General features: G+C 41.9%; 1 protein-coding gene across 3 annotated transcripts in view; it reads left to right on the top strand.

Annotated features, from left to right (window-relative positions):
• The first annotated feature begins 571 nt into the window (after nt 1-571).
• Nucleotides 572-27,950, top strand: part of SLC16A1 (solute carrier family 16 member 1) — a 41,614-nt gene continuing 14,235 nt past the window's right edge. Inside the window, exon 1 of one of the 3 annotated variants that reach the window (XM_032217494.1) lies at nt 572-672. The gene's annotated coding sequence lies outside the window, so the exon portion shown is untranslated. Of the gene's footprint in view, nt 673-757; nt 829-22,418; nt 22,624-27,950 lie in introns of those variants that run through there. The other 2 variants (XM_032217496.1, XM_032217495.1) reach the window with 2 other exon arrangements.

Below are 27,950 nucleotides of genomic sequence, written 5' to 3'. Positions count from 1 at the left end.
AGAGTTGTTCCTCAATGCTTTATCTTTTTTGCAGCAGCAAAGAGCAATGCACCTTAATGTGAAGGAAACTCTTTGCCAAGTTGTAAAGGTCAAGGAGTGGCAGTTTGTTCTGAGTCAGGATATTCTTCGGAACCTGTTTTTGAGGGCTAAAGGTGATTCTGAGAAAACTACAAATCGCTGTGTAAGCGTTGAGTCGGAGGTCAGCACGGGTCCTGTTTAAAGTCATTTGGAAGGATATTTGCCCTTGGGGGCTGCCGAGAGTGACACGGGGAAATAAATTGGGAGCCTCCCCGCCCCCCGCCCCCTTTTTAGGCAGCTTGGCTCTGCTTCTGACCAAAGAAACGCTCTCCAACTCTTCTGGCCCCCAGAGCTACGTGCGGAAAGCGTCGTCTTCCTTGGCCTCTTGAAAAGCTCGTTTCCCGCGTCTCTTCCGAGGCGCCTCTCTCCAATGGAAGCCGAACCCTCTGCGGAAAGGGGGGGCAAGGAGAAGCGTCTGCTCCCGTCAACCTCTCTCAACTCTCCGGGGCCAACGAAGCCCGGCCTACCACGGCTGAGCTCCGCCCTCTTCAGCCCGTTATAGTACGTGAGGAGGCGGGAGCGCCGGAGAGTCCAGGGCTGGTGAGCGCTTGGGGGGAAAGAAGTGCCGCGTGTCTGGGTCGCTGCGTGCAACAGGTATGGCTTGGCTTGGCTGGCTTAACTGGCCAAATGGGCGGACTGACCGGTCTACAGGGAGAGATAGAGTCTCCCATATTCTCCTAGTAGATTCCCTGGAGGAGCCTGCTCAGTTCCACGTGGCGGCAGAAGACCAGAAGGAAGCCCCCAAAGGCGGTGGGGTTTTCTCCTAGGAGATACTTGGGAGCCCCTTTTTGGCTCTTCCCCGGCGGTAGAACAATGAAGGGAGATGGAGGATGATGGAGAAATGAGGGGAAAGAGCCGAAAAGGGAGGGGGATGCCGGCAAGGGCTGTGGGTGGCGGGTTTCGCCCCTCCTCGCCACCAGTTAAATAAATAAATAAATAAGCCGTTTTCCCGGCGGTTTACTTATAAGGTCAGGCAACACGGAGGCCCGGTATGGGCGGCCATAGTGCCACGAGGAGGCCCTTTGGACTCCTGCCTTTAAGGATGATCGTGAGATGCTTTTTAAATGGCCGGGTATTTGGGTTTGGGCCATTCGGTAACTAATAATGATCCTCATCGTGATAATTGGGGGGGGGGGGGCTGGGGAAGATCGGATCCGTCTTCTGTTTTTAAATATAGTACATGTTGGAGGCAGAGGAAGGAAGGGGGGGATGTAAAGTAGGATTTGGATTTATGGGGTGAAGGAATGCTCATTTCAAAAAGCTTCGGTTGTGTGTGGGGTTCGTCCGTACACGAACCTTGTGTTACGAACCTGTAACCCGCTTAAGTTACAGACTCCGCGATTTACTTGCTTGCACGTGTGCCTCTTAGTATTTAAATAATTCATTTCCCATATAAAGGTGCCGGATAGTTTTTCAGTTTTTCTTTATTCTGGAATTGTTTTGTGTTCGTGTATTGTTCTGAAGTATGGTAGGATCCCATTCTGCCAATGCATCCCTTAGAAGTTTTATGGATAATGCAGACTACTTAAAGTGATTGCAGAAATTTGCTAAATGAGCTGCTGTCATCTTACTAACATTAAGGTAATAGGAGACAATAAATGGAAGTAATGTATCCATCCGGCTGATGAGCTGTGTATGCGTGAAGCGCACTGAAGTCTAGCCAGTGTTTACATAGTATGGAATGTTAGAGGCATAATGGTACTTGCGATAAGGGGTGAATGAAATTCTTAATAGGTACGAGAGAAGTTCACAAAATTTGGTACAAACATTGCTTTTTAAATTCATTCTAATTTTGAAAAAAAAAACACCAACAAAATTTATGGCAGTAAATCTATGTCTTTTTCTTGGGGGAGGAAATAAGTATTACAAAATGGATGGGCAGAAAAGAACTCTTACTGTTTACTGTGTCTTCTTTTTTTTAACAACAAACTTTTAAGGATGCTGATGCTGAAACAAATTTAAGTATAGAAACAATTATACGCTTATTTTCTTTAATCCCAAATATGCTCTTTAGTTAAAACTCTGAATAAATAGGGTTTCATTCTAAGCTTCCTGATTTTTTTTCAAATGAAGACTTTCAGTTACAGTTTTGAGTACATTGCAACAAACTAATTTGAATTGCAAGCACTGAAATACTTTTCCAAAATAGATATGCAGATAATTTGCTTGATCAGGAGTCTGTGTAAGCCTATATAATGAAACTACTATGTATTTCTATGTTTTCCATGTTATTTTCTGAATTGTTTTTAGCAAGGTATAAAATGATAAATTTGCAATGCTATGGGAATTTTCATCTTTTAATATTAGATTGGATTTCCAATTCTATCATTACTCAGAAAAAGAAAATAAAGTTTCTGTTAATGCAGGTGTGCACTTTTGTGCTGTGACGATTATCTAACGACTCTGTTTATTTTTAGAACCATCACTTATCATGTGTGACTTTGTTGTGGCTACTGTTGAGTTGAAACTCTTCTATAAAAATAACTGATCAGTAGAATGAATTATGAAGTGTCACTGGAAAAAAGTTGCTGGGATTACAATGAATAAAATTTGCTTTTGGTCACTGTTAAATTTGGGATACTCATTAGAGTAATAGTCATTGTAGACTATATTTTGGGCAAAGATCTTGTATTTTCATCTTCAGTACTTATTTTAAAAATTACACAAATGTGATAGTGTATTTTTCATTCATGTATAAGTTTTTTTCTTTCATCAGATCTTGACTAGTTTTTTCTTCTATTATAATGGTGGAGGATTTAATTGGAAGTAAAATAGTAGCATGACAAAATTGAATACTGTATTTTCCCAAAAATAAGACAATGGTCTTATTTTCTTTTGACCCCCGAAATCAGCGCTTGGCCTTATTTTGGGGGAAGTCATTACTTTTGAGGTGCAGGAGGAGGCCAGCATGGTCACTTCATGGCTGCTGCTGTGTTGCAATATTTTTGGGGAGGGCTTATTTGAGCGCATGCGCTCAAAAGCCCGATTGGGCCTATTATCTGAGGAGGTCTTATTTTTGGGAAAACGGGGTAAATGTCCTTATTTGGAGGCTTATATTTGGAAATTTGCTGGTTCAACAAAATAACTACATATTGTAAATCATCATTGACTTTAGCCACTTTAAGAAATTGCATGCATTTTTCTTTCTCCCTATGTATTTTTGAATGCTTTCTGTGCACTTTCTATGATCAAGAACATGTTGGAAGATATGAGGAGTTGCAATGCCATTTCTAGTTGATCAGGAAGGGAATAATGTTTTCAAATATGAAAACACTGAAGTATTAAAATTGCATAATGCGTGCATCTGGCAATTATTACAATTTTCAGATATCTATACTATTAGGTTACACTATTTAATGTCATTTATCTAATATGGACAATATTTTGGGGAGGAATGATGAAACTGGTGAAGAAAAAAGAGTAGCTTTACTTAGCTTTTATAAGCTTTCATCTACATTCCCAGTATTGTTTATAACTTTGTGGCTACAAATTTGCCTCTGCCCAAAAATGTTTCGGTTTTTACTTCGAGTCCAGTCCAGTACATTTTTTGCATATTTACTTAAAAGACTTATGAAAAACTACATTTTTAACAGTTTGTTTACATATAAAGGACCAGTTGCATAGCAATCTGTAGACAGTTTTGATTGATATTAGAAAGCTAAGTAGTCCCCCCATCCCATTATGCTACTGCTAGGCTGGGAAACCACCAGAAAATCCGAAGTTTGTGGTTTAAATTGGGAAGTTAAAAAAAAACAACGGAAATAGAGTGGAGAAACTGCTTATAAATTCTTAAGAAAACCAAATGGTGTATCTATGAAATCATCAGATACCAATTTGCTTCAAAGAAGAATAATGTAAATATATATCAGACTGCACTTTTACAGAGTTTCTGCAAACTAGGTGTAGCTTTTAGTAATGAGGCATGCTCATCCAAGCTAACTCAAGATAGTATTGAATGTGAATTGCATGTTACTTTGGATATTTGAATCATATCCTTTAAGGATGTGTGTATACTTGCTTGTGTATGTGAAATAGCAGGTATTTGGACAAAACTATTTATTTCTGATTTATTTGCATTATTGTTGGTAATACTTTAATACCCCAGCAATTATTTTGCAAAGCTCTTTGAAGTTTGTGATAAAAAAGCATGTTGACTTCAGTGTTCTTTGTCATATGACTTCTCAGCTTTTGTTCCATATTGCCCCACGGGAAAAAAATCACTGCATATTTTCTGTATGTGCACGCTTTTAATCTCAAGAGTCACAGTTTTAGTTTTGTATTCCTCCCCCCCAATCATAATGCTGCATTTCTGCAGTTATACTAATTTATCAAGTATATATTAGTTCACTGACAAGCAAGAATTTATGTTGCTAAATGAGAAAGTTGTTAAATTTGTTAATTTTAATGACTTTCCTTCCAACATTTCTTAAATGAATCACTGCAATTGTTGAATCAGTGACATGGTTGTTAAGTGAATCTGACTTCCCTGTTGAGATTGCTTGTCAGAAGGTCACAAAAAATGATCACATGAGCCCCGGGACACTGCACCCATCATAAATATGAACCAGTTTTCAAGCATCCGAATGGAAATTAAGTGATCATGAGGAAGGTGCAACGGTCATAAAATTGTTATAAGTCACTTTTTTTAATGCTGTTGTTAACTTAAAATGGTCACTAAATGAACTGTTGTAAGCCGAGGACTACCTGTAATAGTTTTGTTGTGATAGCTGTGCCTTAGTGGAAGCAAATGTTTCAATATGCCAGTGGCCCCAAACCCTTTGGGCACCAGGGATCAGTTATGTGGAGAAGAGTTTTTCCACAAACCAGAAGGGGTGTGGTTGTGCTTGCTGCCTGCATTCCATAAATGGGGCTTTGCTTCTTTTTGCAGCCCGGTTGCTGCATGCCGTGGCCTGCTATTAACCCATGGACCAGAAGTTGGGGACCCCTGCTTTATGCAAAACATTGCTGGAAAACTTTAATGAGATTCCTATAGTGATCAGGCATTGGTGGTGGTGGTGGTGGTGGTGGTGGTGGTGGTGGTGGTAGTAATAGTAGTAGTAGTAACAACTAGAAAGTAAGAATTTGGATCAGACTTATAAGGGAATGTTCATTGCTCTATATTAAGATGCTTCCTTTTCTGAAGAAAAAAAATCAGGAAGTGTCCTCCCAAACAGAGACAATGTGTACAGAACTTAACATGTTGTAGATACATGAATATTTCATCATTTTCTTGGCTAGTATGAGTGCAAGGACTGAAAAGAGAGCAAGAGATTAACTCTCATGCTGCTTTTTCTGGTAATATTTTTCCAAACATTACAACTACATTTGGCAATTGACATTTTGAGAATCAGTTCAAAAAGCTACATGGGTCTTTTATAATTTGCACTATTGTAGAAGAATACTGTAATATTTAGATCAGAAAGACAATTCAGGAAATGTAAGAGCTTGATTTGAATAGTTCCTTTGCAATGGCAATACATTGGAAAAGATGATGGGACAGTGAAGAAAGAACTGAACAATCTCTTTTCCTATTCACTTATACTTGGACTGCTGTTCTGCTCTTACTTCTGAGCCAATGTGTAAATAATACTCTGAATGCTTAAACTTAAGTACTTAAACGCATTGAATTTTGTCTTCTTCATAAATTCAAATCTACACAGTAGTCAAGGTGGGGACTTGCATTGTGATAATCAGGACCTGTATTCTAAAAATTCTTTATAATCCTGCTCAAGATTTCTGTGCTGAATGCCTCTGTTCTAGTTGCTTCCTGTTCCTCAATCTCATCTCATGTTTCATAGCTAATTTGTTTGAGGGTTGTAAGGAATGGTTGTGAATAAGTAATAGCACAAGACTAGATCACAGAATCATATAAAGTGAGCAAGGTTCCTTGTTTTGTAAGTTATTTTGCAATGTAAGCGTAACAAGTCATTGAATCCTGCTATTAATATCCTTTTTTATATATTTGCCTGTTTTCCATTTCCATCCATATTATTTTATTTAAGTATACTCATATCATATATTCCTGACAATATTTAGGCTATATCCTACAATGTAGTAAGTACTTTATTTACATGATGGTCTACTAATTTGCTAATGTCCTGAATTTGAGACAAAATACCATTTTGTGCATTTTACTTACACAAAGAAGACTAATTTTCCTGATTGGAAAGCCTTATTTCAAAGTTTCTTAAAACCAAAAGGAATGACCAATTAAAAGGGGAATTTGGTAAATTCTAGGATATCCAAGAATAATAATCCTGGAACTGACAACCTACGGTATGTCAAATAATGAAGTAAACCAATGTTCAATTTGAACAATTAGAATTTTGACCTTATTGGATAGAGAAATTGCTTGTTGATTAAACATATGTTGATATTCTACTCTTACCATCTGTAAACTATAGGACATTTGTCTGAAAGAATAGAATGTGAATGCTGTATGCTGATTCTGCTACTTGAGAGATAAACTTGTCAGTTCTAATTAAAACCAAGCTATGCAATCATTATAGCAGATAAGTAGAAACAGTTTAAGAGATAGCACTGGATGAGTCGACATTATTTTTACCATTACACAGCAAAAATAATGAGTTTTGACACTCACTAACATGCATTTTTCATATAAATATACAAGCTTTAGATAGACAAGCTTCAAAATAATTTTGTTTTAAAAATAAAACAAAATTCACACATAATTTTATTCCTATGGAAATATGTACAGCTCTCACCCTCCTGGCTTTTATAAGGTCAAAACAGTCTTACGCTGAAATGTCTGTCAGGCTGAAAATTATTAGTGCTTTTGTTAATGCTCTTGTTTTAACCTTTTTATTGGAAATTCTGTTACAATACCTTAAATGTATCTGAAAAAATACATATTCTCTATTACATCCCATGCTGTTATTATTTAAACCAGTATTTGATATGGAAAAATTCCAAATGCACAATATCAGTTGCTGTATTGGTTTATTTAATATGTATCTCACCTTTACTATTTTTTACAATAAATCAAGGCAGCAAACATTCAACACAACTTCTTTCTCCTGTTTTCCCTTCAACAACCACTCTGTGAAGTGAGTTGGTCTGAGAGAGAGTCATTAGCCATGATCACCCAGCTGACTTTCATGACTAACGTGGGACTAGAACTCACAGTCTCTGGCTTTCTAGCCTGGTTCTTCAACAACTAGATCAGACTGACTCTCTCCTATTTTAATTAACTTTTGATATACGGTAACTTCGGACATTACAGTAATTTTGCTGGTCTTGAGAGAATCAATTCATGTGACTTCAGCATTCTTTATAATGTGGCCCAAATCTAGCTTTCCCCAAACTAGATGGTCTGCAGATGAATGGATTTGGACTCAGAATTTTCAGAAAATTCAAGACTAATTGGAAATTGAAAATACTGAGAGTTGCCCATAGCTATGTAAGTCCTGCCTATGTACATTTTTGCTCAAATCATGAATTCTAAATTGCCTGTCCCAACCTCTGCTGTTCAGCATTGACAATAATTTAGATGAAGTTGTTGAAGAGATGTTTGCACATTTATTGGTTACACTAAACTGAAAGAGGTGGCTACCTAGCCAAGAGATTTAAAACTTTAGAGGCAGACTTCAATAATGTGTGCAGAAATGAATAACATAGAATTTAACATTTAAATGTTAAGTGGGTAAAACGTAAGATGGAAATACGTAGGAATACGTAGGAATACGTAGGAATGTGTCAAGTTCCAGCGTCAGTCAAGGACACAAACAGAGAAGCAAGGTGGTATTGAAAATGCTTTATCTGTATTATTTGCAAAACTTGTGATAACCGGCACCAGTTGACGAATAACACAAATGCAAATATGCAAAGTCAGTTCTAACCTGGTTAACCACACCACTGTAATATATACTCTCAACCCCACACACATCTACACATACACCACACCCCCTCCCTGTCCCCCAGTGATGACACCACCTACCCCACCCCCACCCAAAGGGATCAGCAACCCACAGATAGTCCGGAAAGAACAGCCAACCCACGCACAGATGGCAGAGGATGGTAGAGGAGAGAGGCCATCCAGGCAAGACATGCCAACCAGAGAAGGGGCAGAATCCATCCAGGCGATTGTCAGCAGGCCTGAAGTGCTAAAGGGCTGTTGTGGTGCTCTGCTGACAGGCGCAGAAGGAGCCAGGAACGGAGTGCCTAAATCCATGCTGCTGCAGGCACCAAAAGCCATGGCGTTGCTTTGAATACCCAGAGGCCGAAAAAATGCATGCAAGACGAGCAGGGGAGAACGGGAGTCATAGGGCAGCTGTCTGCCGGTGTGCTGGGGTAAGCATGAAATCAAATGTGCTGCTGAACCTGTCCTCTGCGCGAATGGCAGCCCAAGGGCTGACATGCTGTTCTACCACTGGGATGGAACCTGGAAGACAAGGCACACTATTAGAGCTATCCTTCCCGGCTTTGCCTGGATGTCTGCGGTGAAATCAGGCGATGAGGCGGAGTGCACATACATCTGAGGACCTCAGCCAGGAGGCCTCTGAGGGGGGGTATCCCTTCCACAAAACCAGGTACTGTGTTTGGCCTCAATGCTGATGGGAATCAAGGATTTGTGAGATCTCATAATGTCGATCCCCACTAACCTGAATCAGTTCAGGTATCTGGCTGGGATCACTGCGTAAGGCCGTCATGTGCAGGTCTAAGAAGGCTACTGTGAAACCTTGGATGAGTCTTCCCTAAGATAAGGGGAAGCTTGAGTAACTGGATTAATCACTTGCACAATCATCATCACTGGAACCGGAAAGTGCAGAGGGAGCCAGCAACGGAGCGCCGAAACCCATGCCGCTGCAAGAACCAAAAGCCCTGGCACTACCTAGAGGCCGAAAAACGCATGCAAGATAAGCAGGGGAGAGGGGGAGGCCATCCAGGCAAGACATGCCAACCAGAGAAGGGGCAGAATCCATCCAGGCGATTGTCAGCAGGCCTGAAGTGCTAAAGGACCGTTGTGGTGCTCTGCCGACAGGCGCAGTAGGAGCGAGGAACGGAGCGCCTAAACCCATGCTGCTGCAGGCACCAAAAGCCATGGTGTTGCTTTGAATACCCAGAGGCCGAAAAATGCATGCAAGACGAGCAGGGGAGAACGGGAGCCATAGGGCACCCCACTGCCGGGGTGCTAGGGTAAGCATGAAATCAGATGGGCTGCTGAACCCATCCTCCGCATGAATGGCAGCCCAAGGGCTGACATGATGAAGAGAAAATCCTGGTAGAGAGAAGCTATTTTTTTGTTTCATTTTTTAAGAAAAATGTTGGCATTCTTAGTAAGAATTTTATTTAAGTACTTAAATAAAAAGTATTATTTAATTTCCAGCTTTTTTCCCCAACTGAACCCGTTATCAAAAGTCTTGAATGTTTTTTTTTAAGTATTTAATAGAAAGCAAGGTGATACCGTTCCATTTGGAAAGTGCACATGGACTGATGAAATATATTTAAACAATTCCGATCTTTGGTATAAACTAATTTTGGGTAGCAGAAATTGGTAATTAGTTTGTTAATAGAAAAAGACCTGTTTTACAATAGGAAGGTAAATTTGTTACTAAACATGTGTTTTAATTATAGTTTGCAGTAGGTCTGATACTGCTGAATTGGTATATTGTAAACATTTAGTGTAATGTCATAGTGCAATTCCTACCATTAAGCTATCTACCCAATTTGGACATTAAACTGACTTCATTGGATTTTATAGCTTGAGATAAAATAAAATGGGCCTATTTATATCCTAAAATCCTTTGTAAGGAATAAAAAAACAGACGTCTTCTAACACATATTCTTTGTAACTTGGACTGCTGAAATGGAATAAGGATAAAGGATTTAAGCTTGCTGATTTATTCTCATTCATTTATGCAACATTCCTCTCAGAGGATCTAGTAACAATGTATGACACAATCAAAATATACTGGCATTGCATAGGAAAATAACAATCAATTAAAAAGAACACACTGCTCACAAAACATAACTTTTTCCTTCTTATATTATGATCATATAATAAATGAATAAATTGATTAGTATTTGTCACGTCCTGATAACAAATATGAAATGTAAATGGGCCCTGACTTTGCAGTAAAACATGAGGAGGGATTTAGGACAATAAACTTCCTTTTTATTTAGTTTAGTTGTAACCTAGCTACAGATACTCCAGCTATTTTACCCAGAAATGAGAAATTGCACATATCAATTTGTAACATACTGGGATTTTTCCTGATCTGATCACTAGAGATACAATAGAAAAAAGGTTAAGATTTCTCCTGTCTCTTCTCTTCCTTCAGTCTTCAGTGAAACAACCTCAACTTAATGAGTCAGTGTTCTCAGGGATGCTTTTTTGTATGAAACTACCCAGGTGTGGGCAGGTGACATCAAAGTAAGTTTACTTGAAAAATCCCCATGAACAAAGAGAAAAGGAAGCTATTCCAATGTGAAAGATTGTGAGGAGGCCAAGAAAGAAATACAAGGAGCTCTTAGATATAAACAGTTTGCCTAGTGGCTTATGTAGTAAAAAGCAGCAGTCTTGAGTTTCAGAAATCCTGGCAGGAAGAAATTCAAAATTTTCAAAGGGACTCCACCTTAAAAAGCTCATAATAAAATAGATCTGGATATTCCTATTGAAATATATGGAGAGTCATAGGACTGGAAAGGACCTTGAAGAGTTTTTAGTCCAACCAAAGGCTAACTGTATAGCCATCTGGTAAAAAGTACTGTCTATCCCATATCTTACCAAGAAGTAGGCTGTGGTCTATCAAATGCCTTATTGCAGAGGTGTCAAACTCAAGGCCAAGGGACTGGATTTGGCCCACAGGGTGCTTAGATTGGCCCGTGGGGCTACCCTGGAAACAGTGAAGGACTAGCCCATGGTGCCTCTGCCAGTGAAAATGGAGTTGGGAGGGCTGCACACAGCCATGCCCCTCCTGCCCTCCCCAGGTCAACCACAGCCCTGATGCGACCCTCAATAAAATAGAGTTTGACACCCCTGCCTTATTGAAATCTAAGTATAATATATCTACAGCATTTCTTAGGTCTACTAATTTAGTCACTTTATCAAATAAGGCAATACGTTTTGTATGTAAATATGTTTTATTTTCATTTTCATTTCATACAGTCACATATATACTGTGCATAACCGGGGCCATATAACATTGAACAATAAACACAGCCATTCTTGTCAACAATACCCCCCAAAATACATACCCAATATACCACTTCAACCCTCCATACACCCTTTCTTTCACCCCCCTCCAACTTTCCTTTCTCCCCTCCAACATTCCCCTCTACCCTACTTCCCCTCTGTCACTCCTCTCTCCCAATACACTCCCTCCCTTTCTTCTCACCCTCCCTCCCGTCCTCTCTCCCACCCTCTCTACCCCTCTTTCTTCTTTCCCTCTGCTCCTCCCTTCGGTGTATTTCTACTATCTATCAATATATTCAGCTTCCTATTTTTACACTAGAATTAAAAAAGCAACAGTATACAAGTGCAATCATGTTACTTTAAAATCTAGCACATACTATATTTCCCCCCTCCCCCCTAGGACCCCACCTCCCTCCCCCCCGACTTCCCAGAGCCCGTACACGGTATAGCTTTTTATCAAACACAGTCTAAAATATATTAAAAGCAAGGAAATTAAAAAAAAAGAAAAAAGTCAATAAGATCTCTGCGTTGAACTCAGCTTCTTGCCGTTACACAAACTTTAAGCAGTTTACATTATTCCTAATCTTAGTTGTTTTATTACCTGCAGGATTTCCCCAGAGGTTATTGGTTGGTTCAACTTTTGCCTGTACTCTTCTCTAACTAGGGGTATTTTCTCTTTATCTAAGTATCTGTCTATATCTAAACCCTTAATTTTGTCCCCTTTGTACAATTCTGTAAAAAAAATTCCCGGAATGCCTTTTAAATCTCCTCCTGTTGAAACACCTCCTTCCCTCTATAACACAATTTGGATACATTTCAAATTTTTCTTTTAATTTCCTCTTCCAATTCTTTTCGTTTTTGCCCTTGTTTATGTCTATGTATTTTGTTTATATTCATCAGTACTCCTCTCATATACGCTTTACTTGCATCCCCTACAAATTCCATGAATGTACCCTTATTCATATTCAGAACAAAGTATTCAGATAGCAATTTTTTACAATCATTAATATACTTTTCATATCTAAATAAGCTCTCATTCAACCTCCAAGACCTTCTTGCCTGCACTACCCTTCCCAATTCCGTCCAGACTGGGTTATGATCCGAAAGGACGCTCGCTGCAATCTTTGTCTTCTTCACCCTAGAAAATAAATCATTAGTGATTAGTATAAAATCAATCCTTGAAAGGGATTGATGTCCATCAGAAAAAAGGGTGAAGTCATATTCCTCTGCATTTCTTTCTCGCCAAACATTTCTCAATTCGAAGTCGTCCATCAATAAGGCAATAAGTTTTGTTTAAGCATGACCTGTTTTTAACAAAATCAAAATGCTGGCTTCTATTTAATCACCTTGTTCATTTCTAGGTGCTCACAAATCTTCTGCTTGATTGCCTTTTCCAGGATTTTCCCAGATATTGATGTCAAACTATTTGGTCTATAGTTTCCTGGGTCTATTTTTTTAATTCCAGTCATGGGTTCCATCCCAACAGGTTTCAGTAAGAGCGACAATATCATACCTACCCTCATGTATGAGGAGTTCAAGTTCTCTCTCTTTGTTTCCTGTACTTCGAGCATTTAGGTTATAGGCATCTGAGCCCTTAATGGCTGATCTTATTTGTTACGTTTCCTATTTGGTATCTGAATGCCCTTCCCTTTTTACCACTTCCTTCCTTGTCAGATTTGTTTTTTGTGAGACTGCTTTGGGATTGATTCTAGAAATTCTTACAGATTATAATGATCATAGCACTGAATTCATGCATTTAGTACCACAGAATATGCTATAGTGGTTCCACCAATAACAGACAAGTCAAAGCAAGGTCATCCAATATCTGCATAGACAGTTGGTACAGACAGTTTGGAACACACAGTGCCACTCAGGGATCATATGAGCACAGAACTTAGTCTAATGGGTAGGCAGCTTATTTCCAAATCAGGTTTGGGCAAGGAGCATGGTCCTGTTCCAAGTCAGTTCTGCCTGTCAGCCATCTAGAAATTATGACTGTGACCAGCCTGGAAAACACTGTCAGAGTGTAGGCTTGCAGGACAGACAGTGTTGTAACAAATTTCCGTATAAATCATTAGGGAAGTTCAAAGAGTCTTCAGAGGGTGACCACTGAAGGCTCTTTGACACAGGAGGAAAAACAGCTATCTGTATTGGTAAAATGCATACATTTTAGTTCCTCACCACAACTGTAAACTGCTTAAGTCACCAGTTTCTGCTCCAGCTGCAGTGCTTCACACATTCAGTGATTTTCTTAGAGGCAAGTAAAGTTCTTTTTTTCTAATTTCAAGACAGCTATAGCAATGAGGAGCAATTCCTTTTGACACTGATTGAAAGGAATTCTCTTTTTTGCAGCCACATTTTCCAACACTATCCAAGGTCATGAGCAAGATAAGGTGCTCAACACACAGGTAATTCAAATTGTGCATTCTGTGAAGGTGACACCCATGGCATTTTCCAAAACATCCTGTCTTAGAATATCATGCTATTTTCATAGTTATCATAACTATATTAACAACCTTATAGTTGTTAAGTGAGTTTTGCCCCATTTTACAACCTTTCTTGGCACAGTTGTTAAAAGAATCGCTTCTGTTGTTCAGGTAATAGCACAGTTGTTAGGTAAATCTGCTTTGCCCATTGATATTGCTTGTAACAAGGTTGCAGAAGGTGATCACGTGAACCCGGGTACACGACAACCATCATAAGCATGAATCAATTGCCAAGCATCTAAATTTTGATCTCATTACCATGGGGATGCTGCAATGGTCATAATTCTGAAAAACGATCATAAGTCACTTTTTTCACTGCCATTGTAACTTTAAACAGTCACTAAATGAATTGTAAGTTGAGGACTACCTGTAGAGCAATTCCAGTGCATGGATCTTCCAGGTTCAATGTCAAGAGACCATTTAGCCACCATCTGGCATCACTTGACATGTCTTTGAATGGACAGCAGGTAGTCTACCACGTCAGGTTATGACGTGAATTGGGACCAGAATTTCCATCACCAAGCTGAGCATTTATGAAACATAATATCGCATGACTGCATTGCTTAGCAACAGAAATCTCAGCAGTCTTAGGTCATTAAGATAGCACGTCATGTGACTGCTATGTGGGAAGAGATGGGAGTCCCAGGTAAACAGCGCTGTAGGTGAGAGATGGGTCCCATAGATAGGTATTGGGCAAGCAGGCAGAAAAGCAGTGGGGGTAATTTGCAACCCCTGCTGGATTCCCTTGGCTTTGCCTGTGGAAAGCCAGCAGAGAAGGTCACAAATAGCAATCTGATAACTCTGGGACGCTGCAACCATTGTAATTATAAACTGATTTCCAAGCCCCTGAATTGCAATCATATGACAGCAGAGATGCTACAGTAGCCGCAGTTTCTCAAACCAGTTGTAAGTCCCACTTGTTCAACATTATTATAACTTTGATCACTGAGCAAGTGGTCTAATGCAGCCTCAATTGTACAAGCTGTATTATTGAGGCTGCATAGGCAGTTGCTTTTTGGAGATTAGAAACAATTCAGACCTGCTGCAGGAGTACTGATTTGTTAGTATCACATTCATTGGTGTGATTCACAGTCATCCATAACTTCAAATGGTCACAAAATGACAAGCCGTATTGTTAAGGACTGCCTGTACTAAAAAACTTCAAAAGGAAACTTGGGAATCTGATGATATATATTTATTATACTAGCTTTTGATTTACACTTACATTTTGGAAAAATTCACTTAGCTGTGCTTCTCTAAGTTGAAGTGAAGCATTAACTTTGCATTTCCTATTGCTACCTTTTACCTTAATGCTATCTCTTATCATAATCTTATCACATACTTGGCTTTAGTTAGAGTTGGTATGGAATCAGATTTTCAAACTCTAAAAGGGTGAGGTAGTTAAACAACCATATTTCCCTCACCCTTTTAGAGTATGAAAATCTGATTTTCAAGTGCAGCATTCCAGGGTTTTTTGATTGGGAAAAGCTGAGGGAAGAACAGAGCTGGAACGCAAGTCAATTCTTGGCATTACTTGTGAAGAGTCATAGCATGAATAGGAGAGATTTTGTCGAGTTATGCCTCCCAGGATAATCCAGTGCCAGGAAAGAAGTGCTAGGGAGTGAACTTTCCTCTGATTCTGTTTTATGCCTGTTATCAGATAGCAACAAAAAGTGCACAATTACACTATGTAAATTTGTTATTCGTGCACATGATTATTTTTGTTTAAACTTCTAAGGTTTGAATCTGATATTTAAAAAAAAATAAACGTTACAACAAATTGTTTTGGTGCAGAATCACTTGGAGTGTCCATAGTCTGTCCATAGTCATCGAGAGTCAGACACCAAGTATTAGTTTTCTTATGATCTGCTACACTGTCAGCCATATGTTTAGACTGGATTTGGCATTTTTACCCATCTATTAGTTGTTATCTGTATTTCCCTGAAAATAAGACCACGTCTTATTTTTTTGGGGGCCCCAAAGTAAGCATTAGGGTTTATTTTCAGGGGCACCTTATTTTTTCTCATGTATGGGAGATCCATTTCAGCTTGCTCACAGCTGCAACGGAGCAGGAGGCCAAGTGACATGCTGGTGCTGTGGTTGCGAGGCCAAGTGACACACTGGTGTGGGATGGAACTGCCACAGATGCCCTACACACACACACACACACACACACACACACACACACACACCCTCCCAACAGCAGCCATCCACACCCCAACACCTGCATCCCCTTGCAGCCATGGCAACAGCACACCGCTTACTGCTCCATTGTGGCTGTGAGCAATCAGAAGAAGTGGGGCGACGGCCATGTATACTCCTGCTGCACATGGCTGCCGATGCTGTGAGGCAAGGCAGTTGTGGGGGCGTAGAGGGCCTGGCTGCGGGGACCCTGAGGTAAGTTCCCAAACTAAGGTTGGGCCATTGGGCCTATTTTTTACTCTCTAGGCTCCGGAGGTTTTCCCAAAGCCCCCGAAGGGCAAAAACACCCCCCCCGGCCTTCCGGAAGGCCGAAAATCAATTGGCTGGCGTGTACATGCACAGGAACTGAGGGCTGCCCTTCCAGCAAATGTGGCTCCGCGTGCCACAGATTCGCCATCACAGTACTAGACTATTTCACATTGTGCAAAGCCAAAATCAAAGAAACCACATGCTTTTTTAGTATGCAAGTTACATTTATCCATTCATACTTTGGATGAACATGAGGAACAAATGTAACCATTTTGTTCCTCAACACTTTGATTAAGAGCTTTTCAGGCTGCCACCAGTTTACATATTTCTCTTTCTCTGAATAGAATTCATTCAGCAATCTTTCTGTGCCAGTATCTTGTCTCTGGCAACTAATTTTCAGTCTAATAAGGAATAGGATTTTTGCTGCATCATTTTGATTAATCACTGTTAATTACCATAAATATACTGCACATATATAACTTGTTTAATTCCTACACATAGCTGACAGTTGTAAATTCAACTGCCAAGCACGTCTGACACGTTGCAGCAGTTTTTTCCAGTCACGTGGAAATTGCACAATTGACTTTGAAACAACTTTGTATGTGTATCAGGCTGATTAAACTTGGGTCTTTCTTTTTCATTTTATATTTGAAAAGAATAGGATTTCCCCCCAAAATTAAGTAATAAGATAGTAAAAAAATATGTCTGGTATAAAATATATGTAGTCATCTAATTTAAATTTAAATTGATTGGTTCAAGAAGTAATCTTAATATGTATTATAGCAGTTTGCATAGTTTGTGCACAGTTTGCACAATTTCTGATATTCTAATTTTATCTAGTGCTTAGAGACAGAGTTCTGTACTGTTGTAAATTCCAGAACCCAAAAGCCAAATTACGGAGACACATCACATCAGTGTGCTGCTTCTGGAATTGTTTTCTTTTTATTGAATTAGCAGATTTTCCGGAGTGAGAGACAGGAGTCTCCAGTAGAGGTATTATCATGCCCAATTGGCCACGAGACTGGGATGAAGCTGAAGCCACACTTCTGCTTCACCCTTGACTTCCAGTTTCATCTCAGTCCGGCCAAGAAACGAGACATAAATATTTTTTCTCCTGTTAATTCCTCTACTGGTACCTCCTTGCCTCTACAGCCTCTGGAAAAACAGCTCCCTTCTCCTGCCAGTAAGTAGCTCTGTGTGGTTCCTATTACTGGCCACCACGGAGGTTATTTTAAACTGCTGGGGGCTGGGAGAGCTTGGTCGCTGTTGCGGTGCCCATTTTGGGCTCTGCTGAACACATGGCATCGGTCCCTGGGTCTTGGGCGATTGGTAGGCTTGCAGGCTTGGGATTTCCAGGCCCAGGGCCTCCCATTGCTCCACTTTACTGGCTGAAGGCTTTGGTGGCTCGATTTGAGCCCTGGCGATCGCGGAGCGCTGGCAAGAGTGCGAAGAAGCTTTTGGAGGCTGCGGGCATGCCACAGTGCGGCAGAAAGGTGCATGGGTGTCTGAAACCAAGGCAAGCCTTGGCGGCAGCCCCTACACACACCATGCTCAGCATTGATGCAGGGGCTGCCTGGCAAAGGTGGCGGAGGAGACAGGAAGGTCCCCTTTGTCCCATGTTCCCCAGTGAGGGCCCATCTTCCAGGCAGCTCCCCACTGCCTCTGCCAGGGTACAGAAGGCTGCTGCCGCCTCTCGTCCCTTTCGTGCCACCCAGAGGGATGAACTTAGGAGGCATAAGGCAATTTTTAACCTTTTCCAGGGCTGAGAAACTGAAGGTCCTGCAGGGTAGGTTCAGTACCTCTTTCCCCCGCTCTAGATTACCTTTGAGGGGTGAGTCTCAGCCTGTCCCTCCCCCAGGTTCTCCTAATTCCCTAGGGAGGTTTTTTTGGGGAAGTTTCCCCATCTCCACCTTTTTCCCTGAAAGACCAGGACATGGACTTGGAAGATTCCTGTGTCCATGTGGATCCCATGGGAGATCAGGCCTTGCCTAGGCCTATTCTAGCTCCCCAGGCTGGGGTAGCTCAAGATCCAGAGAATTCCGGCTGGGATTCTTTGGATGTGGAAAATCTCACCAGGAGGTTGCAGAATCTTATTGAAAGGACCATTTCCTCAGGAATTGTGGCTGGCTTGCAGCAACAGGCCGCTCAGTCCTTAGCATCGGATCAAGGCAAGACCCCTAGGGCCAGCTCCTCCCAGGCACGCCCTCCCTCCGCTTCTGTGACTCATCCCGTATCCCCTTCCCTGGTTAGTGAGGGCTCTGTGTCAGGGGATAAGGCCCAGAGGGATCCTGACCTATCTGAGGATGAGGAGGTTCCTAAGCCGGAATCACTGGTCTTTCCCCCCAAAATTTATTTTGATCTCTTCTGTGCAAGGCGCGTGCCACTGCAAAGGTAGAAGAGGGAGAAGATGCTAAGGAAGGAGTGAAGGATGGGGCCTTGGTGCAACTAAGGAAGGGGTTACAGTGAAGAAGCCTCAGGGCCCTGTTTTTTCTGAACCCAAGGCTGCTAAGGAGGAGATCCCTGCTCTCCACCTGTTCCTGGAGGTGGTGAAGAAGTAATGGGAGAAGCCTGCAGCTTTTCCAAACCCTGGCAATAATGATAGCCGCTTTTAGAATATTGAGCTAGATTTTTCCCAGGCCTTACAGCTGCCCACTGTGGACCCACCTGTGGTCACTCTGGCGTCTCCTGCTTCTCTCGTGGCCAGGGATGTGGCTGACAACTTGAAGGCGGAGGACAAGAAGGCAGAGGTGACACTGAGGAAGATGTCCCAGTCAGCAGCCTGGGCCATCAAGGCAGCGGCATCGGCTTTGTTCTTCAACCACACGGCTATCTTGTGGATGGAGAAAATCCAGGAACGCATCCCTCAAGAAGACGTGCGTTTTCACCAGGACTTAAACAAGTTAGTGGCAGTAGCGCAGTTGTCAGCTGATGCCATGTTGAATGCTTCCAGGGCAATGGCGTAATCCATTGCCTCTTGTCACCTTCTTTGGCTCTGGGGTTGGCAGGTGGACAAGTCAAAGTGGCAGCTGGTGTCAACCAACTAAACGGGGGGCTCCCTCTTTGGAGTCTCACTTGACCCACTCCTCGTGGAGGATAAGAATAAGAAAAAGGTCCTGCCTATGTCGGTGAAGAAGACGGAGAAAAAGTCTATGCCATTCTACCGCAAGCCATCATATCGACCTCAGGAGCAGGAAGCTCAGCAGAGCAGGTACTCTTCCCCCAGGTCAGAGAGGCAGTCCAAGCATAGTTACAATAGGGATAGATCGCGCTTCCAACAACAGAGTAAGCGCCCCTTTTGTGGGGGAGGTAGTCGCTCTTACCGCTGGGGCAAATAGGTTGTCTCCGACCCACCCATTGGTGGTCGCCTGGCTCTCTTCTCCGTGGCCTGGGCAGAAATTTCTACAGATGCTTGGGTGCTTAGCACAGTCACACATGGCCTTCGTTTGGAGTTCCTTTCCATCCCCCCGAATTCCTTCCGCACAATTCTCCCAGCGCAATGCATCAACAAACGCAGATGGATGTGTCAGGCCATTAAACATCTGCTTGACATTTCTGCTGTGGAACCGGTCCCAGCGGACCAGGTGGGAGGGGGATTCTATTCAAATCTATTTCTTGTGCCAAAGGCCTCGGGGGTGGGGGGGCTGGAAGGTTATTCTTAACTTGAAGCTTCTGAACCAATATTAGTTTACTGCAAGTTCAAGATGGCCTTCCTTAAGTCCATTCTGGCAGGCATACGGGAAGGGGACTACATGGCATCAATAGACCTTACGGAAGCTTATCTCCATATTCCCATCCTCCCTGACCACAGGTGTTTCCTCTGGTTCTCTTATCTGGGGCACCATTACCAATATAGGGTCCTGCCATTTGGTTTGTCGTCTGCACCCAGGTCATTTAACAAGGTGCTGGCGGTTGTAGCGGTACACAAGGGGTTTTCCCATTAGGTTCCATTGTTACCTTGGATGACATCATCGTCCAGGGGACATCACCGGATCAGACGAGGGCTGACCTTCTGCAGGTCATAGACACCCTACAACAGTTAGATTTTTCTATTAATTTTGAGAAGAGTTCTCTCACCTCGTCCACTAGAGTCCTCTACTTGGGGGCTGTATAGATTGCTGTTCAGGAAAGGTTTACCTCTCCCCAGACCGTAGGTCCAGTTTGGTTAGTATGGTTAAGCAGGTCCGCAGGGACCGTTATGTTCCCATAGCCCTTCTCTCCAGCTCGTTGGAGAAGCTCATCCTGCATTGAGGTAGTACACGCCAGGACCTTGCAGTGGCGACTTCTGCCATTCCAGAGGGCCAATACCAGCAGTTCACCGGCCAGACCTCTGCCTTGTTCAGGGGATGTGACTTCAGGGACCAGGAGCACCTCATCCTCACCACATACGCCAGGCTGTTTGGCTGGGGGGGTGACCCTGGGGTCTCAGCGCAGGGCCGGTGGTCATGGAAGGACCTCCAGCACAATATAAACTGGTTGGAGCTCCAGGCAATCCATCTGGCACTTCGGCATTTCCGGGTCTCTATTGAGGGTCGTCACATCCTGATCGTCACATCAATTTGCAGGGTGGCACACGTTCCAAGGCACTGCACGCTGAGGCAATGTCACTGGGCAACTGGATGGAGAGGCACCAGCGGTACATCCAAGCAGAGCACATCACAAGCGTTGACAACCATCAAGCTGACTGGTTGAGTCGAGGGATGGTGGACAACGGAGAGTGGAGCTTCTCCCTGGAGCTGTTTCAGACCATCTGCCTGAAGTTCAGCCAACTGGTGGTGGACCACTTCGCCACTCCATCCAACGCACAGCTTCCCCGCTTCTTCATTCGGTTCCCGGCTCAGGGGATGGAAGGGGTCGACGCTCTCCGCACAAGGTGACCAGAAGGACTCTTGTACGCTTTTCCTCCCCTTCCCCTCCTTCATGGGGTCATACAGAAGCTAGTCCAGGAGCAGGCGGAGCTCATTGTGGTGCCACCGCATTGGCTGTGGAGGGCCTGGTTTGCGGACCTCATGTCTCTGTCAGTCCAACCTCCATGGCAAATTCCGGAGGGGGAGATAGAGTTACATCAGGGGAGACTGATACACCCCGATCCACACTGGCTACAACTAGCCATGTGGAGATTGAGCGGGAGCCCCTGAGAGAGGCTCACCTGTCGCTGCGGGTGGTTTGGACCATAGAGGCCTTGCACAGGAAATGCACTACGAGGATCTATGATTCCTCCTGGACTTCCTTAGTGGCCCGGTTTCAAGCAGCCCAGGTAATGCCCACCAGGCCACAGTTCCACAGGTCCTTGACTTTGTCCAGGACGAGTTGGATAAGGGGCTCTCCTTAGGTACAGTGCGTAGGCAGTTAACTTCTCTTGCTACGCTTCTTCACGGTGAGAGCTCTGCTTCCCTCACTCCGTTACCTATTGTTAAGAGGTTTCTTAAGGGGGTCTCGAACTTGTGCCCCCAGTGGTCTATAGGTCCCCACATGGAATCTCCCTATGGTATTGCAGGTTCTCATGGCTGAACCTTTTGAGCCTTTGAGGACAGTTAGCCTGAAACTTCTCACTCTTAAAGTGGTGTTTTTGGTGGCTATCACATCAGCTAGGCAAGTGTCAGAGTTAGGGGCTCTTTCCTCCAGGGAGGATTTATGCTTGTTCCACAGCAGCAGGGTTGTGTTGCAGTTAAATCCAGTCTTTTTGTCGGTCTCAGGAGGTAGTCCTTCCGGATTTTTGTCCGGCTCCAGCTAGGGAACGAGAGCAACAGTGGCATCGGTTGGATGTCCGATGGGCCTTACGCATATATTTGAAGCAGTTGACCGCCTTCCGTTGGTCGGAGGCACTCTTATCTTTTCAACCTTCATTGCTAGGTAAGCGGGTTATGTCTTCCACCATCAGCAGATGGATCAGTTTAGCTATTGCACTGGCGTACGAGTCCCAGAACCTGCCTGTGCCGGCCAGTATTACAGCACATTCGACTAGGAGCGCCACCACCTCAGCAGCTTGCACGTCCCAGGCTCCATTAGATGACATTTGCAGGGTGGCAACGTGGGCCTCCCCATCACCGTTGATTCGCCATTACAGGTTGCATGCATTCGCATCAGCTGATGCGGCATTCGAGCATAGGGTACTACAACAGGTTGTTGCAGATTGTTAGTTCCCACCCATGAGACTTAGCTTTGGTAGGTTCTTCTACTGGAGACTCCTGTCTCTCGCTCCGGAAAATGGCAGTTGGTCTTACCTGAACTGCTATTTTAGGAGTTGAGACAGGAGGCTCCAGTTCTTGCCTGATGTTAGCAAGTTAGCAGGTGGGGAGGGAGTTTCTCCTTTGTTCCTTGTTTTCAGGTCTCGGGAGAGCTCGCTTCGATGAAACTGGAAGTCAAGGATTCAGCTTCATCCCAGTCTCAGGACCAATTGGGCATGATAATACCTCTACTGGAGCCTCCTGTCTCAACTATAAAATAGCAGTTCAGGTAAGACCAACTGCCAATTCAGTCGTGGCTGTCTTGTCTCACTGTTTTGTCTATGAGAATATATAACTGATCAGAATGACTGATTATAGGTCAACAGAGACAAAATCAGCACCTTCACTTGAAGAATGAAATGTAATTGGTGTACAGAAATTCAAAATGATTATTTCTAATTAATGCAGAACTCTCATGCCTAATAGAGAAAGCAAGAAATATTCTTTTTCAAATTAAATAATTATCAATTACTATGCTGCTCCACTGTTCGGAAAGAAACTTTTTATCATATGAAAGACCTGCATTAAGTATTAATGCAAATTAGAGATGCTGCTTATTGACCTTCCAATTCAGATTACCTTTTTAGGAAGAGTTCGTTAGTGGGAGGATTTTATTTCAGCTAACTCTTGTGGAGAATGAAATGGGAAGTTGTTCCATTGTGCAGCTGCTGCACTGATTTTGCATGTTTATTGTAACAGTAATGATAGTTTATATATGGTGATGACCACAGGGTGACTGATTGTAAACTGAAGAAGGCAGACAGAGCTTTTTATTGTAAAGAGTCTTCTTTAAGACTTCTGCTCCAGTCTCAAAAATCCCAGTGCTAGAAATATGTGTATGTGCACTTTAACACACAGATGTCAAACTCGCCACGTCACATTGCCATAATTTGACATCACAATGGTTTTCCCTTTGCGGAGCTGGGGTGGGCGTGGCCTGCACATGATGCATCTGGCTGCAGGCCACCAGTTTGTTATCCCTGCAAATGTATTTAGTTTTGCTTTATAGAAATCTGGTAACATTAATTTCAGCATAGAGTAGCAATAGCTGCAAGGGTTAATGTATCAATATTAAAGAATTTGAATATGATTTTAGGATGGATATGCTGTATTTTAAAAGTAACTGAATCTGTATTATATCTGTTGTTTCCTCTGAAATCTGGCCTGATAATCAATGTGTTCAAGTTAATCTGTGTCTGACTCAGCAGAACTTCCAAGAGCCAATGGTTTTGTTACAAATTCAAAACAAAACACTTTCCTCAATTTGTCAATATTAGTGTGATTTTGTCTGTGTATGACAGCTATGCATTAAATGACGGTTTTAAGCAGGAAAAATCAAATCAAGTAGGGTATCCCATAGCAGGAGCTAAGTTATGAGAAATTATATTTATATAGGGTGGTTTTCTGATGAATCACAAAATTTGAGCCGCAATTCAGTATTCTCATCCCATCCTAAGCAAAATAGTGCAATATCCCTTTGGTGGTAATTTAAGGACTTGTTACATTTCTCACTGACAAATTTTGTGCATGTCCACTTTTTAAATTAAATTTTGGGACAAATCCTTTCCTCTGCAAAATTGTTTGGTGACATAACAGAGATATCTGTCTAGTTGTCAAGCGGTTTTTGTGACATGAAATTATAATTGTATTTTTTTTTAAATTAATTCCGATCTAGAAGGAAAATTTGTGGTTTGATTTTATTTCATTTCCAAGATTTTTGCATTATGCTATTTATGTCTTTTCGGTACTTCTGACCTTTTTGTTTTTTACATATCCAGCACATGTGATAGAATGTTTCTTCTGTTTCATGACACTTGTAACAGTTGTTGCAGTATGTTTTGCCTGTCTTACCATTTTGTACCAATTTTCCTTTAAGTTATAACTTTTATAGATTTAATCCATACGGTTTCCCATTATTTTATTGTAATTGTTTCTTTTGACATTTTGCATCCAGTTTATCATACAGGTTTGTTTGTTTTGTCTCTGTATTGTAGCTAAGTTAAAAGTTATATATATATATATATATATATATATATATATATGTATGTATGTATGTATGTATGTATGTATGTATGTATGTATGTATGTTTTATTTGTGCTGATAAATAAATAAAGGAAGACTAGTATAGATCTATTTCAAGCTATTTAGCTCTCATCAGCTAGCCATATCCTTACTGGGATTCGAACCTGTGTTGTATTGCATCTTAGGCAAACGACTTAGCCATTATGCCACAGGTCTCCTCCTTATCAGCTGAAGCCAGGGAAGAAGGTATATATTAGATTTTTACAACCCCTGGTAAGCCCCAATTATGGGAGGAGGCTAACTGCTTCCATCATCTGTCCTTCGGCTCGTCACAAGAGTCCATCACGACAGAAACCCAATATTTTTACTGTTGCCTTTGTTATATTTGTGTTTTATTTGTGCTGATAAATAAATAAAGGAAGACTAGTATAGATCTATTTCAAGCTATTTAGCTCTCATCAGCTAGCCATATCCTTACTGGGATTCGAACCTGTGCTGTATTGCATCTTAGGCAAACGACTTAGCCATTATGCCACAGGTCTCCTCATCAGCTGAAGCCAGGGAAGAAGGTATATATTAGATTTTTACAACCCCTGGTAAGCCCCAATTATGGGAGGAAGCTAACTGCTTCCATCATCTGTCCTTCGGCTCATCACAAGAGTCCATCACGACAGAAACCCAATATTTTTACTGTTGCCTTTGTTATATTTGGTTTTATTTGTGCTGATAAATAAATAAAGGAAGACTAGTATAGATCTATTTCAAGCTATTTAGCTCTCATCAGCTAGCCATATCCTTACTGGGATTCGAGCGGGGACAGAAACTCGTCAGCGCCAGGCTTGTCGGAACAGCCAGGTTTTAAGGGCTTTGCGGAAAGCCTGAAGGGTGGTGAGGGTCCGACTCTCCACGGGGAGCTCGTTCCAGAGGGCCGGAGCAGCCACAGAGAAGGCCCTCCTCCGGGTGGTAGCCAATCGGCATTGGCCAGTAGATGGAATTCGGAGGAGGCCTAGTCTGTGGGATCTAATAGGTCTGTTGGAGGTAATTGTTATCTTGCATTGATTTTTTTTTTTTTGCTCTTTTCCTTTGTGCATGGTTTATGGTACTTTTAGCAAGCAGGTTTTCATTGTGTGAGCTTGGCTCTTGTGAATACATTTTATTTATTTCATTTTCATTTTCATTTTATACAATCACTTATATACTGTGCGTAAAAAAAGAGAAAAAAAAAACCCAACATGACACTTCATTCCCCCATACACCCTCTCTTCTCCCCCTCCAACTTTCATTTCCCCCCTCCAGCATTCCCCTCTTCTACTTCCCTTCCCCCTCAGACATCTCCCCCTCCCTCCATCTCACCCTCCTTACATTCCCTCTCACTCCCTCTTTACTTCTCCCTCCTCTTTCCCTCTTCTCCTCGCTTTGGTGTATCCATACATTTCAGTTCAAAATAAAAGAGAAAAAGAAAAAAAGAAAAAAGAAAAACGAGCCGCAGTATACAAGTGAATTCTTATTGTTCTAAGAATTGAAACTGTAATTCCACCCTCCCCCCTCCCCCCTATAATCCCCCCTCCCTAACCCCCTTACGGCTTCGCAGGTCCCATTCCCGGCATAATTCTTTAACAAGCATTTGAGTATAATAAGGCCAGCTAACTTTAAAATTAAAAAATAAAATAAAAGTAAAGCCAAAGAAAAAAAAAGAGAATAGTAAAAAATACAAAATAAAAAAAAAACACACACACACAGAAAAAGAAAGGAGAAACAAGAAGGGTCAATAAACCCACTACGTTAACACAGCTTCCCATTATCTGTAAATCTTAAACAATGTAGCTCATTCCAAATTTCGGTTATTTTACTACTTGCAGGGTTTCAAACTGTATTAGAGCCAGGTAAGTTGATCAATTAGGATTCCCCAACTAAAAGTCTCATTGCTTTGTCTATCTATTCAGACCTTTAATTTATCTCTTTTTTATCCGAATATCCAAACCTTTCTATAAAACCATTAAACTCAAGTACTTCTTTCATTTTTCATTTCCAACACCTCCCTTTCTATCCTTACCCACCTCCACATGTAAATTTTTTTACCTTCCACCCTGCCTTTATCCATATCCACATATATATTTTATCCGCATCCATTGCTCCTCCCATATTTACTCCACTTTCCTGAAGACTCTCCGACCAATCTTTCTTGACCTTATATTGAAATAGCAACTCAAACAAACATCAGCTTGCATTCTAGCCCCAGGTAGTCTAATTAAGCTTTCGCTACCCTTCCCTCTCCCACGCGCCTCCCAACTCCGTTCGACCCAGACCACAACTCAAAAAGATCGCAATCTCCGCTCTCCTCGCCTAGGAAAATAATTCATGCGCAATTTGAGTTAGAGTTCAGACAAATCTTATATACAATATGTGTCCACAATCAGCAACGCTTCTTTCAGTCTCCATGTCTCATCATCGATATACAACTTTTCCATTTTATCCCAGACGGAAATCATAAAGCTTTAAGAACATCGCTAAGTCTTTATTCTTTAGTCTTCTGCCCTTCTGGAAGAGGAAAGCAACACCCTCCGCCTTGTAGCCACGTGTCTCGCTGTTTGTCTTCTCCTTCTCCTTGTCTCTCTCCAGGTCCGGATGAATCAGGAAGTCCCGCCTTCAGGGTCTCGTAGTAAAATTCTCGGGCTTCACAGACAGAATTAATGCGGTGTTTTTGGTTGCCAAATGTAACTGTAATACCAGCTGGGACTTCCCATTTGTATGGAATCTGAGAATTTCTGAGTTCTTCGGTTAAGAAAGCGTACTCTCTCCTTGTTCTTAATATTTGAGATGGTATCTCTTTAAAAACAATCAAGTCCTGTCTATCAATTCTCAACCTCTTGCTGTAAAGCCTCTGTATTATCTCATTTCTGGATTCCCTTGTGGTAAAGTATATAATTATGTCCCTCGGAAGCTGTCGCTGTTTTGCTACCCACGAATTCTGGCGGTAAATTCTTTGAATCTGCCAATCAAAGTTAAATCCCGGACTTCCCACCAAGCGGCTGAAAGCCTCAAAGAAGATCTGTTTCAAATTCTCCTGTTGGTTTTCACGCAATCCTCTAACTCTTATGGCAAAGGCAGTCTTATTATAATTTATCATGACAAGTTGTTTTTGAGCATTTTCAATTTCCTGTTGTAACGTTTGAATTTTGGATATCAAATTAAGATTAGTTTCTTCCAAAAGTTCCAATTTGTCCTCCGTTTCAGCAATATAATCTGTCATGACTGTCATTACTCCGATCATATCCTTCTTTGCCTGAGCAATTTTAGCATCAAATTGATCATATAAATCCGATATCAGTTGATTAATTTCCTGTCTGAAATCATTAAGCGTTTTGAGAAGAAATTCTTGTGTTAACAAATCTCCCGTGGAGGGTGTAGGAGGCAAGGGTAGCGGCTTCATAGCAGTTTTTGGAGATATGTTATTAAGGAAGCGCTTCTGTTTAGATTTGGGAGCCATTCCAGAGTAAAAATAAAAGACAAGCAATCAAGCGAGCCAAAAATCA

The sequence above is a fragment of the Thamnophis elegans genome, chromosome 5, assembly GCF_009769535.1.
Source record: "Thamnophis elegans isolate rThaEle1 chromosome 5, rThaEle1.pri, whole genome shotgun sequence".
Lineage (NCBI taxonomy): Eukaryota > Metazoa > Chordata > Lepidosauria > Squamata > Colubridae > Thamnophis > Thamnophis elegans.
This window is presented reverse-complemented; position numbering and strand designations above follow the sequence as displayed.